The following is a 16706-nucleotide window of genomic DNA, read 5'->3' as shown; positions in this document are numbered from 1 at the left end:
TTCACAATTTCCAAATAGTCATATTGGGGTTAGGGCCTCAACCGATGAATTTTGAAAGGACAAAAGTCCGTCTATAACCGGGAGTTCCCTTTGCGGCGCAGCGGAAAGGAATCCAACCGGGAACCGTGAGGTTGCTGGTTCAATTTCTGGCCTTGCTCAGTGGGTTAAGGATCCAGCATTGCCATGAGCTGTGGTGTAAGTGGCAGACGCGGCTCTGATCTGGTGTTGCTGTGGCTGTGGTGTAGGCTGGTGGCTATGGCTCCAATTAGACCCCTCGCCTGGGAATCTCCATATGCCGCAGGTGTGGCCCTAAAAAGCAAAAAAAAAAAAAAAAAAAAGGTCCGTCTATAACAGAACTGATTTGAGTAACCAACCTTCAGTAATTAGGTTGCTTTTCTGCCACTTTAGCGAATTTAGATGTGTTGACTGGGAAAAAAAAGATGTGCAACCTAAAAGTTGAGAGTTAGGTGTTATTGGGTGGACAAAACTGAAGACTTAAACCCAGGACGCAGTATCTCAGATAACCCTAAGAGATTGCTCTGAAGAGGCAAGGAAGGGGAGCCAGGATATATAGGAGTTTTTGCCACAAAGGCTGGGTAGTCAGAACAGCAAAAGATTACTGTTAATTAAAGAACACCAGCTAGCTCAAGTTAAAGAATTTAGTGTTTTTCTATGTATGGGGAAATACAAGAGTCTGGACTGACTGAAAGCCTTCCTTTGATTTGTATGTCTGCTATTTGGGGCCAGTAACCTGTGTTTTCTCATCCTGAGTTCTCTTAGGGCTCACTGTCGGTGCAGCTGTGATGGCTTGATGGCTGTAACTTCCTTTGTTTACTGATATGGCAGGCAATATTTTTCATTAACAGATGCTGTGTGCAATGTGGGGACACGGAGGAGGACAGGAAGGTATAGCAGTTTCTGGAAACGACATCAGGAATGTGGGTGTCACCTGTGTGAAAGGGCTTCCCCCCCGGCCCCCCGCCTTTGAAAATCTTCCGTGATTGCCCATGTGCTTTGCAAGTATGGAGGGAGATGACAGCCCTCTCTCACCATTCATTGCTCACACTGTGGTCAGATGAAATACTGAAATACAGACCTAAGAAATGTACTCCCCAGCCTGAAATCCTCCAATGATTTCCCACTGGCATCAGGATAAAACCCAAAGTCTTTAATATAGCCTGTCCCCCGCTAGTACCTGGTGTAACGCAAGACACATAGCACATACCCACAAACACTCAAGAGCCAATAGATGACTGAGCCAACACCAGTTTTCAGTATGGGGCTTCCCCTCTTGGCGCTGAGGTTTGCAGGTGGTCTGAGCCTGGGCTCACTGGCTTGTCAGCTGACAGTTTGTGGGTGGATCTAATAGAAGCAGGACGTCTTTGGCTCCATTCGGGTGGGGTCCACTCACTGCAAGAAGCTGTCAAGCCTCTGCTGATGGGCTCATCATGGATGAGATTTCCAAGGAGGAGTGCAGTACTTAATGCCTACACATACTGAACCCTCTGCCTGTAAGTTATAATTAACCCAGGCACCATCACTTACCTGGTTAGAACACCCGATTGCAAGCATAGCAATTCAAAGGAAGTAAACAACTTGTAAAATGATGGCAGATGTCACCGTGTTGCTACCTGTAACTTTCTTCTTGAGCTTTGTTTCTGAAAAAGAGCATTAAAAATATTATGGGTTTAAGATGAAAAGAAACATCTGAGAGCTTCTGTCCTGAAACATCCTCTGTGGGATTTACATTGGGAGACAAAGCTTTTCTCTTTTAAAGACATTTGTCTGATCTGTTTTGTCCTAGTTACTTAAATACCTCTGGATCTGTTTTCCCATGTAGAGGTGGAATGGGGGTGGGATTAAGTCTGATTTGGCACTGATGGAAATGATACATGCATAAGGAGAGGAAAAAAGGTCTCTCCAAGGGAGAAGAGGTTTGCTGGAAGCTGGCAGCAAACCTGTGAAGTCCCCTTGAACCACTAGCTATCAACTGTGTCCCATCTTTTCTCCGTTGGACTGTAAGGTTGTCATGTGGCTGGTTCTTAAGATGTTTACAAAGTATTGCTTTTGTACTCTCCTCACATCTGAGGTTTGTGCCCCAGATTCTTAGAGGGACCCTCCTTCCCCTCAGGTGGCTGATCACAGGGCAACCAGGCACTTGGCTTTCTATTCTTTTTTTTTTTTGTCTTTTGTCTTTTTTGTTGTTGTTGCTGTTGTTGCTATTTCTTGGGCTGCTCCCGCGGCATATGGAGGTTCCCAGGCCAGGGGTTGAATCGGAGCTGTAGCCACCGGCCTACGCCAGAGCCACAGCAACTCGGGATCCGAGCCGCGTCTGCAAACTACACCACAGCTCACGGCAACGCCGGATCGTTAACCCACTGAGCAAGGGCAGGGACTGAACCCGCAACCTCATGGTTCCTAGTCGGATTCGTTAACCACTGCGCCACGACGGGAACTCCAGCTTTCTATTCTGATCCCAGTGCCTAGGCTGCCCCAGGCTCCTACAGCTACAGCTGCCCAAGGGAGCTCTTTCCTCTGGTTGCTCTGTTTTCTTCTGTCTCTGTAAATTCTCAATCTTCCTTTCTGCGAGGGACTTCTCGGCACTTTCCAGGTGCCTCTCATTTGTTCAGAACTCAAGCAGATCCTCATGAGGTAAGCGGTGCTGGTCCCCCCCTTGGAGGAACAGGGAGGAGGGAGGCCGGGCCACAGAGGGGTGAGAGGTAAGACCCAGGCCAGGGGCCCAGGGCTAGCCCAGTGCAGTGCTCATCCCAACCATTTACTCATTTTTTTTCTGTCCCCAAACTACTCTGAAGGTTGTAATTTGGGCTCAACTCTCTTCTATGAATTCTCTTCCAAAGCTATGTGAGACCTGGGACCCATAAGTAAATCCCATCACCTGGTGGCATCTGAGGCTTTTTTTTGGCTTAGACTTCTGACATGCGCGATCATTCTAGATGTCAAATAGTTTCTTTGACTCTTTCTTCTTTTTTCCAAAATTTTTTTTCCAAGTCCAGTTTCTGTGTAACTCCCACCTCCCCCATGAAGCCTCCTCCAGGCACTACAACCCTCATGGATCTCTCTTTTTAAACAAATTTTTAAAAATTATGGTTGATTTACAAGGTTCTGTCAATTTCTGCCATATAGCAAAGTGACCCAGGCATACATAGAAATACCTTCTTTTTCTTACATTATCCTCCATCATGGTCTAGCTCCAATGCCTGGATACAGTTCCCTGGGCTATACCACAGGACCTCATTGCTTATCCATTTTAAAGGTAATTGTTTGAGTCTACTAACTCCAAACTCCCAGTCCATCCCATTCCTTCCCCCTCATCCTTGGCAACCATAAGTCTGCTTTCCATGTCTGTTTCTGTTCTATAGATAGGTTCATCTGTGCCATATTTTAGATTCCACATATAAGTGATATCATATGGTATTTGTCTTTCTAACTTACGGCATTTAGTACAATCTTTGTTCTTCAGGTCAGCGACCAAATTAGAATTTCATTGCTCTTTTCTGGTTGTACTGGAATAATGTAATCTCTCTTATTTCCTTGGACACAGGGATCATGTCTTCTCTATTTCTGACTTTCATGTAATAACTAGAACAGTTCTCAACAAATTCAGTGCTCACTGAATAAGCCTGCATTTCCCCCCCGCCCCCCCCAGAATAATTTTTATTTTGAGAACAGTTTGGATGTAAAAAGGCCAGTTGAAAAATACGATAAAAACTCCAACAGCCGTAGGGCTTATGGGCTGCAGTCTGACTCATTTTGACATCTCTGATGCTCTCTTGGCATATCTCTTCCCCACTGGTGAAGGTATTAAATCTTGGTGACAATCTGGATTTTGCCACAATTCTGTTTTGATGTTTATTCATCAGAACTTTTAAAAGGAGAAGTTAGAATAAACTTCTTTGTCCACGTTTGTTTAAAATATAGAGTCTCATGTTCCATCCCAGACTGTCTGAGGCTTGAGACAACCTTTCCAGGTAGACTTAATGTTCAGTGAAGTTAAATAAATAGACCCTGTTCTATGGGATTTTCATTGCTGAATAAAAAGATATAATTATGACATTTCACAGCATATTCCCAGACAATATTAAGTGGAGGATTCAGGAAGATATCTAGGTGACCCATATGTTTTATATTGAGATGTGTAATGCATCTTATTTGATCGCCTAATTCATTTATATGCTCTCATGATTCTTCAGCTTCTATAGCACCTTCTGGGTACATCAGGCTGAATATGTATGTATGAATCTTTAAACCAATATCACCATCCCCAGAGTACATATTTGGAATCACACTGGAAGGTTTTAGAAGTACTAAAATGGGATTTCCATCTGGCTGAGAATCTTCTTGGATTTTCTAAAGTGCTTTCTGCTTGGTTTTTCCTTTCCAGCTTAGGTGAATTTTCTCTCAAATTTTTACGATGGAAGCATCACTAAGAGCTGCCTCTTTCTTACAGCTATTGGAAACAGCTAATTAGAGTTGGTGTGGTTTGGTTGCTTATTAGCCCCCTTGGGTTTAATAAGCTGCAAAGGTCAGGGCAGAGTAGCTTCTATCACAGGGTCAGAGTATGAATGGCACCTGGTCAAGAAAGACAAATATGACAAGCTGGGGAACAAAGCAAGGTTATTATTACAAGAAGTGTCACCCAGATAATAATGGAACTTAACTAATGAAAAATCACTCAAATCATGACCTAGCCCAAAAGGAAAATAACCTTTTCACTTGCAGAATTTATTGTAACACTGTGATTGCTTGCCATTAAAATGCTACTCGTAGAATGAAATAATTGAGAATGCTTGCTTCAAAATGAAATAGTTTTTTAACTCTTCCCAAAATATTCCAAGCATTATTGAATGACCAGTTTAGTGCTTTGGAGAAATGACTATGACTTAAGGCCTCTTTGAAATGTAGGACGCCCCCCCATTCCCCCCCATCCCCCCCCCTCTGCTCCCAGCAAGCTCATGAATAATTTTTCTTAGGAATCGTTTGAAGAACCATGCTAATGAGGACTTAAATTTCCAGTTCTTTACCTAATGTGGATTATTACTGGTGACAGTATATCTCTCCTGAGACTGTGGGAAGATGGCCTCATTTGAGGAGGGTCACCTCCATGGCCCTTTGGAATTGCATTTTCCATTTTATCACTTCACTGCTTCTTGAGATAGATTACTGCAGATGTTCAGATCAAAATATCATGTGGCCAGCAGTCTACACCAGGCAGTCTCATTCAACTCCCGTTAAAATACCTATGATGACACAGAAAACAAAAATAGGGAAAATGTGGAAATTTACAATGATGACTAAAAGGAACCCTGATGAACGACAAATGCCAAAATCTTGGAGGAGTCCTCCCTCATCATAAAAAAGGCAAATGGGTGTTCCTGCTGTGGCTCAGTGGTTGATGAACCCAACTAGTATCCATGAGGATGCAGGTTCGCTCCCTGGCTTTGCTCAGTGGGTTGGGGATGCGGCATTACTGTGAGCTGTGATTTAGGTCGCAGACACAGCTTGGATCTGGTGTTGCTATGGCTGTGATGTAGGCCAGTGGCTGCAGCTCTGATTCGACTCCTAGCCTGGGAGCCTCCATATATCGCAAGCGCAGCCCTAAAAAAGAAAAAAGCCCCCCACCAAAAAAAAAAAAAAAAAAAAGGCAAATGGAGTAGATTTAAGGAATACCTAATGACATGCCTAGGTTTTATTTATTGATTTATTTATGTATTTGTTTATTGTCTTTTGGGGGGCTGCACCTGTGGCATATGGAAGTTCCCAGGCTAGGGTCTAAATCGGAGCTGTAGCCGCCGGCCTGCACCATAGCCACAGCAATGCCAGATCCGAGCCTTGTCTGTGACCTACACCACAGCTCATGGCAACAATGGATCCTTAACCCACTGAGTGAGGCCAGGGATCGAACCTGCACCCTCATGGATCCTAGTCAGGTTCGTTGCTACTGAGCCACAATGGGAACTTCAGACCTAGGTTTTGGGTCATGCAGGAGTGACAACTGACAAATGTAAGAAGACAATATGCTTTCTACTCTCTATTGCCTTAGAGACCCAGGGATTGTACCCACCAGAAAATAGTGTAGTTGTCTGACCTTGCAGGTATTGATCCAATACGTGGCTGAAACACTCGTTTCCCGTTACTTCCCCAGCCCATTACCTCATTTTTCTCCACATGTATAAGAAAAAGCCATCCCAGACAGCAAGGAGAAGGAATTAGGAGTATCGATCAGAGATTGATTAGAGGTTGTTTATATTTTGGTAGGTGCATGGTCTTATTTTAGTTTGCGGTCCTCCAGAAGCTGACATTGAGACAATAAAGCAAATTACTTACTTTGGAAATGATCGCAGCAAAGTGTGGTGGAGACTTAGTGACACGGGGAAGAGAGGACAGTGAATACAAGTTCTTATCCAGCAAGTGAGCACTTTAGCGGACCAGAGTTTAATCTCTTTAAGGAACTCAGAGTCAGCCCACTTAAGAGATGAGGGAGCTGGGATATTTATACACACATCCCCATCAGTTATTAGTTCCAGCTGGCTCCTGGGGGCCTGGTGTCATTTTCCTGGTACATCTGGGTGCGGTACATAGAGGTGGAGTTGCTCTGTAGGCCAGAGAAAACCCCTAGGCACATAAATCCAGGTGCTGACAGGGAGAAAGTTGATGTGCTCTGAAGTGCTAGGGATGAGGGGGGGTGGGGCCGGCCACCAACAGCATCTACCGTGTCCAGACTTTGTACCACTCACAACCCCTGTGCCCTGTGCTAGGTCACTCTACCCTGTCACTGATATTTCAAGGTCACAGCAAAAAAGCAAAAGAGTCTACCATAGGGAGATCGGTGGGCTGGGGTCTCACTCTCTGCTGCCATGGTTTGTCTCAAGGTGTTCATCCATCATTTCCCCTCTCTGTCACCTTTTGTAGAGGCCCCGCCTCCTCAGCTAGCATTTCTGTAGGTTTAGGTGGATTGCTTGGTGGAGTCACCCAGCTCTTTATCTCGGGGAAGTCTAAGTCCCAGGTTATGACAGATTTCTTCTGTGCCGCGCTCGTGACCTAGTGGGTCTGAAAATGCCCAACTCAAAATGCACTGCTGGTTGCACAGTCCCTTGATGTCCCATGCTCTGGTGCTCAGTCATCCCATGGCTCCAGGAGCATTTAGGAGCTGCTTTCTGAGCAGTGAGAAGCCCTCGGCTGCAGATGGCAGGGGCTCCTTCCAGACCACTTGGGGTCTGCACTGTGATTTTCTTGTTGACTCTTGTCAAAGATTCTACAGACGTGAGTGTCATGGGATCATCTGGCCACAAAACCCAAGCACAAGGGTTGCTTGTACTACACCTGGGCCAGCAGCAGAGTTCTCTCTGGCTCCAGGCCCATCTGCTTGGGCTGCCACAACCAAATCCCACGGAGTGGGTGGCTTAAATAATAGAAACTTATTGTCTCACAGTTCTGGAGGCAAGATGTCTTCAAGGTATTGGCAGGTCTGTTTTCTTCTGGTCTCTCTTCTGGGCTTGCTGATGGTGGCCTTCTTGCTGTGACCTCACATAGCTTTTCCTCTGTGTGTGTATGTACCCCTCGTGTCTCTTTGTATGTCCAGATTTTTCTCTTCTTACAGAGACATCACTCACATTGCTTTAGGGCCCACCCTAGTCATCTCCCCCTAATCCAATCATGTCTTTAAAGGCCCGATCTCCAAATATAGTTGCATTCTGAGGTACCAGAATTTGGGGCCAGTCCTGGAATTTGGAGGGACACAGCAGAGGTTATAATACCTACTCAAAACTGACAGCCTTCTGAGTCACTACGAGATGGGTTGGAGCAGCATTCAAGTGTGAGGGAGGATGCAATCTTCAAAATTTGGAAAGTTATATGAAGTAGCGTGCCTCTTTCTTCATGGTAAGGGGTGCCAGGTACACAAATGTGCTTCCGCTTGGAGTGACCTGGCGGGGGGGGGGGGTCCCAAACCACTGGACCCCTGAAAACGTTAATGATCAAGGCACAGCCTTTGGTTGTGTATGAGGTGCCTGTCTTCTCTCTGATCCACGTGCGTCTGACCTTTGCATCCAACGTGCTTGGCACGGACTGCTCCCCGGGCACGGTTAAACGATGTCATCGGTACAGTGGAACACCCAGACCTTGTGCAGGATACTCAGATGATCACACTCCTGTTAAATTCTGTTGTGACATAGAGCAGGGAGGTTAACATAGCCCTGAGGGCCTGGCAGTGAATGCATGTTGCTGTCTGTTGCAAGTGGCAGCAACTGCTTTCAATCCTCCTTTCTCATGGGGGTTGAAAAGAACACATTTTCCAATTCAGTAGCCTTACACCAAGTGCTAGAGGCCATGTTGATCTGTGAGAGTAAATAAAGATACTGCATCTGGAACAGCGGCTGTGATCGGGGTTGGTGCTTGGTTAAGTTTATGGTAGCCTACCACCAATGACATGATCCAATTGGCTATTTCTAGGGCACAGATCGGTGAAGTAAAGAGTGATGTGATGGCGACTGTCCTAGCCTCGTACAGTCTTTGAGGGTCTGGGAGGGTGGCCCCAATCTGTGCCATTCTACGTATAGTGGAGCCTTGCTTCTGGCGGTCTTGTCAGTGGGGGATGAGGGCAATTGCAGGGTTTTTACCTGCTTTCCCTACAGGGTATCAGTCAGGGTCCAGTCAGAAGACAGATAATACACAAGTTATTTTAACAAAGAGAACTTAATGTAAAGGATCATTAAGTAGTTATTGAAAAACTGGAGAGGCCAAGAGAGAACACTACGGTATTCGGAAATTACAGGTAGCAACTGCCATGGTTCTGGCTGGGGGAGCAGAGGGAAAAGTTGGAATTCATCACTTGGAAGCTTGGAATAGGAGCTGAAACTCAGACTTGTGAAAGGGGTCACTTCTCAGCCTGTTCTGATGGCTCTGCACTCAAAGGATGGCCCCTGGAGCTGTGGTCCAAAACCCTGACGAGACCCTAGCTGACTGGTGCTGGCGTTTCTGAGGGCCACTGTGAGGCTGGTCCTGCAGGTGTTGGAAAAACTGCATGCTAGATCAACTGCTGTGACTTCAGCAAACTGCCAGGGTGAGACATGAGACTCAGGTGATGCTGAAGGAACAGGAGGCAAAAAAGAAGCACAGTCTCCTTATCCTGCTGGCATTCCCTCTCGGCAGAGCTCAAGGCAGCCAACTGGCAGAGCAGAAATGTGGTTTGCAGAGGCCCAGTCCCAGGATCACAGAACAGAACAGAGGAAGGGGGTAGGCTGAAGTTGAGAGACAGCAGCTTAATAACTAGCAGAGGGTTCTTATTCCAGAGGTCAGGCCACCAGTCTGAGAATCTACCAGTAAATTTTTATCCAGATGATGCACTCAAGAACTAGGGAAACGACCACAGGGAATGTTCACAAACCTACTGGAACCCTAAGGCAGACTTGACCCCAGACCCACGGATCACCTAGCCTTCAGTGCCCCCTCTATAACATGGGGGCCCTAATGGTATCGGGCCCCTAAGTATTAGTGTCAAACCACATTCTGAACCTCATAGCCCTTGCAAAGTCATGTGGATATTTTTCTTTCTCTGATGTACCATTACTCAGGTGAATGGCTCTGTCACCTTGGGAAAGGCTGGTGGAATCACTGCCGTGGACGCTAGCTGTAGCATTTCAGAGTTCTCCACAAATGGACCCAGCCACTCCTTCAACTGATTGGCTCTAGATCTTCTGAGAAGAGGCTCTGGAAACTGATTGAAGGAGCATGACTTTCCACTGGGGTAGCTGACAAGAAATACCCTTGTCGTCTGGCCATCTAGCTCATCCTCAGGGACACCATGGCAACCCCAGCTGCCATTGTGACCTTGTCTCTATAATGATAATGATTGCCTGGCCTCTGATGGCCAAGTTCTACTGCCTGGCCTCTGCTCTTCTGGAAAATCATCATCCCCATTGGCATTAGGAAGTCCAATGGCGGTTGTCCTCTTTAGTCTTGCATTGGCAATATGAGATGCTAGAGATACTGCTGAGGCCAGTACAGCCCCTTCAACTTATATCTTCCCCCAGTTCATGACAAGAGAGTGTCTACTCGTTGATGGCATTTTATGTCATCACCACCCGGCTCGTCATAATGCCTGGATTCAAATCTTAGTTTTGCTAGTTGCTTGTAGTATGCCCTTGGCCAAGTTACTCTGTGTCTCAGTTTCTCTCCCTGTAAAATGGGAATAAAAGAGTGCTTACCTTTGGGCTGTTGGTTGGTTTCAGTGGGTTAATATGTAGTTGCTTAAAACAGCACCTTACATGTCATAAGCCTTTACAGAATATTAGCTATTATCATTCTTATTAAAGTAAAAAAACATTCACCAGAACGCTAACCATTTTTGTCCAGCATCAGTCTGGAAATGATAAAAAGCCGTTAGACCAATAAGTGAGGTCAAATATTGGAGAAGGGACAAAATTATTTATAGATTATAAAGTTGACCACTTGGAAAAATCCAAGAATACCAAAGAAAAGTTCTTCAGAAAAATGAGAGAATACAGTAAAGTCAACAGGTTTTTTTTTTTTTTTTAACATTCAAAGTAGCCATCCAAAATATTAAATAATTAGAGGGTACATCCTTACAAAGTCACAGTACTTATGTGAAGGAAACTGTGAAACTTTAAAAGCAGCTAGAGCTTTTCTGCTTTTGGCTTGGGGGAGGTCAAGGGACAACTTTCTTCGGTCACCCCAGATTTGGTTTCTTCTGACACCAGCCACCTCCACCATGCCACAGAAGTTAGACCCCAGTAAGAGTAAAGTCGCACACCTGAGGTGCACCTGTAGAGAAGTCGGTGCCACATCTGTCCTGGCCCCCAAGATTGGCCCCCTGGATCTGTCTTCAAGAAAATGTCGGTGATGACATAGTCAAGGGGATGGCGATTGGAAGAGTCTGAGGATTACAGTGAAACTGACCACTTAGAAGAGACAGGCCTTGATTGAGGTGGTTCTTTTGCCTCTGCCCTCATCATCAAAGCTCTCAAGGAACCGCCAAGAGACAGAATGAAGCAGGAAAATCATTAAGCACAATAGAAACATCACTTTTGATGAGACTGTCAACATTGCCTGACAGATGTGGCACTGATCTTTGGCTAGAGAACTCTCCAGAACCATTAAAGAGATCCCAGGGACTTCCCAGTCTGTGGGCTGCTGTGTTGATGGCTGCCACCCTCATGACATCAACAGTGGTGTGATGAACTGTCCAGCTAGTTAGGAACTACAAAGTAAAGAAAATAAAGGGTTGTTTGACAACTAAGGAAAAAATAAATAAATAAAAGCAGCTAGATATGGGAGTTCCCTGGTGGCTCAGCAGGTTAAGGATCTGGCATTGTCACTGCCATGGCCCAGGTTCAACCCCTGGCCTGGAAACTTCCACATGCCATGGGTGTGGCCAGAAAAAAGAAAAGCAGCTAGAAATTTCCTGTGTTGAACATATATCAGTTTTGTAATTGGAATAAAAATGAGGGTAAAACGAAGGAAATCTAAGGGCTCCATGACTCAGCCAATCTCTGCTCTCATGTTCTGGGTCTCAAGTTTACATAGAGGTTCTGGAAAAACAGACAATAAGCAAGTATATAGTGGAGCCCAATATTGTGGCAACATCTTATACTATAACAAAGAAGAGTTTAAAGCCCAAGGAGATTCTAGGCCATTCTTTTGAATGGTTCTTCAATATAACATTTTCTTACTACTAAGAAATTCATTTTGGGGAATTCTCATTGTGGCAGAGTGGAAATGAATCCAACTAGTATCCATGAGGATGTGGGTTCGATCCCTGGCCTTGCTCAGTGAGTTTGGGATCTGGCGTTGCCGTGAGCTGTGGTGTAGGTCACAGATGTAGCTTGGATCCTGTGTTGCTATGGCTGTGGCATAGGCTGGCAGTTGATAGTTCTGATCTGACTCCTAGCCCAGAACTTCCATATGCCACAGATGCAACCCTAAAAAAAAAAAAAATTCATTTTGGAGTTCCCTGGTGGCTCAGCAGATTAAGCATCTGATGTCACTGCTGAGGTTTGGATCACTGCTATGGTGTGGGTTTGATCCCTGGCCTGGAAACTTCTGTGTGCCTTGGGTGTGACCAAAAAAAAAAAAAAAAAAAAAAAAGAAAAGAAATTCATTTTTCTATCAGTTGGATGACTGGTTACCCACCGAAATGGATATTAATGCATCTTTTTATTTTATGTAGCCAGAAGGGAAAAAATGAAGATAACTGCCAATTCCACTCCCACCCTTCAATTCATTCTAGTGTGAGATGAACCCCAAGAAATGGGATTTATGGGCCTCCCATTCTGGATCCCATTTGCTTTCTACCTCCAATTCCTTCTTCATTTTTGGTGATAATCCAACCTACCATACAAAACTCATACTTTCTTAACCCCCCCCCCCCCCCCCCCCCGCCGAAAAAAAAAAAAAAAAAAAAAAAAGAACAAATGTCTAACCAGGGGCTGGCTTTGGCAGTTTGAGCTGTTTTGTCAATAGTGTGTTTGAGTCTCCAGAGAACACTTAAAGTTGGCTGCAGTATTTCATCAGAACTATTCAATATCAGTGACTGATGGGCCTCACGGTGGATGATGTATCCATAATTCATAAGGCCGTCTACACTGGAGAGAAGACATACTGTGATCTCAGAATCTTTGTTCAAGGGGCAGAGAAAAGAACATGCTTAAAAGTACAGTGAAGCCATTGTTACAGTTGAATTTTATCTTTCCAAGGGATAGAAAAGATGCAATCGGTGATTACAGGAGCTAGATCTTTCTCTTACAATGCAGAGGAGAACAGCGCATGGCTACCACTGATTATTTTACTGGATGGAGTAAACCAGGATGACTTAACCTTGTTTTCCTCTATGCATCCAGTGAGACCCAAGATATTGATATGTAAAAGCACTTAAACACACAGGGTTATGGCCTAGAGCTGTCAAGAGCTGTTTGGAATTAGAAAGAGCTGGAATTATCCATTTTGGAAGAGATCTGCCCAACAGCCCAGGACTATAAATAGTCCTAAGTGAGCCTGGCTTGTAGCTCAAGTTGGCTGAAGGTCTCAGCTCTTCCCAGGGGACGAAGACCCAGGAGGAATGAGGCAGAAAAGGAATCTGGGCATTTGTCTTGCTGATTCCCTGGTCATTACAGCTGTCTTGGGGAAGGCCTATTAGCTCAATAAATAGTTCATCTCTCCTCTCTCTCCTTCCCTCTCTCCCCCTTTCCCCCTTCCTGTCCTGAAAACAAACAAAAACAAACAAACAAAACAAACGTAAACAAAAAACCCCACAAAATAAAATCCTCAAACACAAAAATTAATAAAACAAAGCTTTCCTGGTTACATTCGGGGATTGGTTACTAGGTATTGAAGATATATATAGCCTATTTATTGGTAGATCTGAATTTGTGTTTCAGAAATCTCTGAATGTCTGTGGGTAAAATAATGTGAGGAAACTGTCAGAATTATCTCATATTTCTCACAATTTTACTGTCTGCTGTGCCTGTTTAATTTAACCCTCACTGCTCTCTGCAGAAGGTATGATGATGCCTGTGTTACAGGTGAGGGAGATGCTGCCCTGAGAAGGGCACTGTTCAGTGATGTGACTCAGTCAAGGTCTCTTCCAGGTCATAAGAACAGCGACCTGTCCGTGGCAAGCGGCCTCAGAGCTGCCTCAGCTCATATGATTGATATCCTTCACTATATGTGATATGCTTTCCAAAGTTTTCCGTGAAATTGTACTAAGATCCTCCAGATCATTGCAGTTTTCAAACTTTGACCCACTTGCTTCACATATTGGTGAGTGGATGGCCCAGTAGGTAAGTGGGAAGTGTTTGTGAGGTCCAGGCCATGGATGTGATCATCAACACACATCAGTTAGTCTTTATTTTTGTTTTTCTTTTTCTTTTAAATTTATTTTATTTTTATTTTTTACTGCTCAATGAATTTATTACATTTATAGTTGTATAATGATCATCACAATCCAATTTCATAGGATTTCCATCCCACAACCCCAGTGCATCCCCCCACCCCTGAACTGTCTCCTTTGGAAACTATAAGGTTTTCAAAGTTTGTGAGTCAGTATCTGTTCTGCAAAGAAGTTCATTGTGTCCTTTTTTCAGATTCCACATGTCAGTGAAATCATTTGATGTTGGTGTCTCATTGTCTGATTGACTTCACGTAGCATGATAATTTCTAGGTCCATTCATGTTGCTAAAAATGCTGGTGTTTCGTTCCTTTTAATGGCTGAGTAATATTCCATTGTGTATATGTACCACATCTTCTTGATCCAGTCCTCTGCCAATGGACATTTAGGTTGTTTCCATGTCTTGGCTATTACAAAGAGTGCTGCAATGAACATTGGAGTAAACATGCCTTTTCCAGTCATGGTTTTCTCTGGTTAGATGCCCAGGAATGGGATTGCTGGATCAAATGGTAGTTCTATTTTTAGTTTTCTGAGGAAATCTCCATACTGTTTTCCACAGTGGTTGCTCCAATTTACAATCCCACCAACAGTGTAATAGGGTTTCTTTTTCTCCACACCCTCTCCAGCACTTATTGTTTGTAGACTTTTGGATGATGGCCATTCTGGCTGGTGTAAGGTGGTACCTCAGAGTGGTTTTGATTTGCATTTCTCTAATAATGAGTGATATTGAACATCATTTCATGTGTTTCTCAGCCATCTGTATGTCTTCTTTGGAGAATTGTCTGTTTAGATCTTCTGCCCATTTTTTGATGGGTTTGTTTGTTTTTTTGGTATGGAGCTGCAGAAGGTGTTTATAAATTTTGGAGATTAATCCCTTGTCAGTCAATTCATTTGCAAAGATTTTCTCCCATTCTGTGGGTTGTCTCTTCGTTTTGTTTAGGGTTTCCTTTGCTGTGCAGAAACTTTTAAGTTTGATTAGGTCTCATTTGTTTATTTTATTTATTTATTTATTTATTTATTATTTATTTATTTTTTTGTCTTTTGTCTTTTGTTGTTGTTGTTGTTGTTGCTATTTCTTGGGCCGCTCCCGAGGCATATGGAGGTTCCCAGGCTAGGGGTTGAATCGGAGCTGTAGCCACCAGCCTACGCCAGAGCCACAGCAATGTGGGATCCGAGCTGCGTCTGCAACCTACACCACAGCTCACGGCAACGCCGGATCATTAACCCACTGAGCAAGGGCAGGGACCGAACCCGCAACCTCATGGTTCCTAGTCGGATTCGTTAACCACTGCGCCACGACGGGAACTCCCTATTTTTGTTTTTATTGTCATTACTCTAAGAGGTGGATCTGAGAAGATGTTGCTGTCGTTTACGTCAGAGAGGGTTTGGCCTACGTTTTCCTCTAAGAGTTTTATAGTGTCTGGTGTTATATCTAGGTCTTTAATCCATTTTGAGTTTCTTTTTGTGTATGGTGTTAGGGAGTGTTCTAATTTCATTCTTTTCCATGTGGCTGTCCAGTTTTCCCAGCACCACTTATTGAACAAGCTGTCCTTTCTCCATTGTATATTCTTGCCTCCTTTGTCATAGATTAGTTGGCTGTAGGCACATGGGTTGAATTCTGGACTTTCTGTCCTGTTCCACTGATCTATATTTCTGCCTTTGTGCCAGTACCATATGGTTTTCAGGATTGTTGCTTTGTGGTATAGTCTAAAGTCCGGGAGCCTGATTCCTCCAGCTCCATTTTTATTTTTCAGGATGTCTTTGACTATTCTGGGTCTTTTGTGCTTCCAAACAAACTTTGAAATATTTTGTTTGAGTTCTATGAAAAATATCCTTGGTAATTTGATAGGGATTGCATTGAATCTGTAGATTGCCTTAGGCAGTATAGTCATTTTGATAATATTGACTCTTCCAATCCACGAGCATGGTATATCTTTCCATCTATTTGTGTCATCTTTGATTTCTTTCATCAGTGTCTTATAGTTTTCAGAGTACAGGTCTTTTGTCTCTTTAGGTAGGTTTACTCCTAGGCATTTTATTCTTTTGGATGAGATGGTAAACGGGATTGCTTCCCTAATTTCTCTTTCTGTTCTTTCATTGTTAGTGTATAGAAATGCTGTCAATTTCTGTGTATTAATTTTGTATCCTGAGACTTTGCCAAATTCACGGATGAGCTCTAACAGTTTTCTGGTAGTTTCTTTAGGATTCTCTAGGTATAGTATCATGTCATCTGCAAATAGTGATGGTTTTACTTCTTCCTTTCCAATTTGGATTCCTTTTATTTCTTTTACTTCTCTGATTGCTGTGGCTAGAAGGGTAGTGGTGTGAGCGGACATCCTTGTCTTGTTCCTGATCTCAGTGGGAATTCTTTCAGCCTTTCACCACTGAGATGATGTTTGCTGTGGGTTTGTTATATACGGCCTTTATTATGTTGAGGTAGGTTCCCTGGATGCCCACTTTCTGAAAGGTTTTTATCGGAAATGGGTGTCGGATTTTGTTAAAGGCTTTTTCTGCGTCTATTGAGAGGACCATGTGGTTTTTATTCTTCAGGTTGTTAATGTGGTGTATCACACTGATGGCTTTGCAGATATTGAAGAACCCTTGCATCCCTGGGATAAATCCCACTTGATCATGATGTACAATCCTTTTAATGTATTGTTGGATGTGGTTTGCTAGGATTTTGTTGAAGATTTTTGCATCAATGTTCATCAGTGAAATTGGCCTGTAGTTTTCTTTTTTTGTGGATCTTTGTCTGGTTTTGGTATCAGGGTGATGGTGGCCTCAT

The 16706-nt window shown here is 43.9% G+C and overlaps 2 pseudogenes; one reads left to right on the top strand and one right to left on the bottom strand.

Moving 5' to 3' along the window:
* Positions 1–8116, bottom strand: part of LOC125138028 (uncharacterized) — a 64948-nt pseudogene extending 56832 nt beyond the window's left edge.
* Positions 8117–10699: 2583 nt separating this feature from the next.
* On the top strand, positions 10700–11233 carry LOC125111712 (60S ribosomal protein L12-like; annotated as a pseudogene).
* Positions 11234–16706: the final 5473 nt, after the last annotated feature.

Source organism: Phacochoerus africanus, chromosome 1, assembly GCF_016906955.1.
Source record: "Phacochoerus africanus isolate WHEZ1 chromosome 1, ROS_Pafr_v1, whole genome shotgun sequence".
Classification (NCBI taxonomy): domain Eukaryota; kingdom Metazoa; phylum Chordata; class Mammalia; order Artiodactyla; family Suidae; genus Phacochoerus; species Phacochoerus africanus.
Note: the sequence above shows the minus strand (reverse complement) of the source record. Positions and strands in the feature narration are given on the sequence as shown.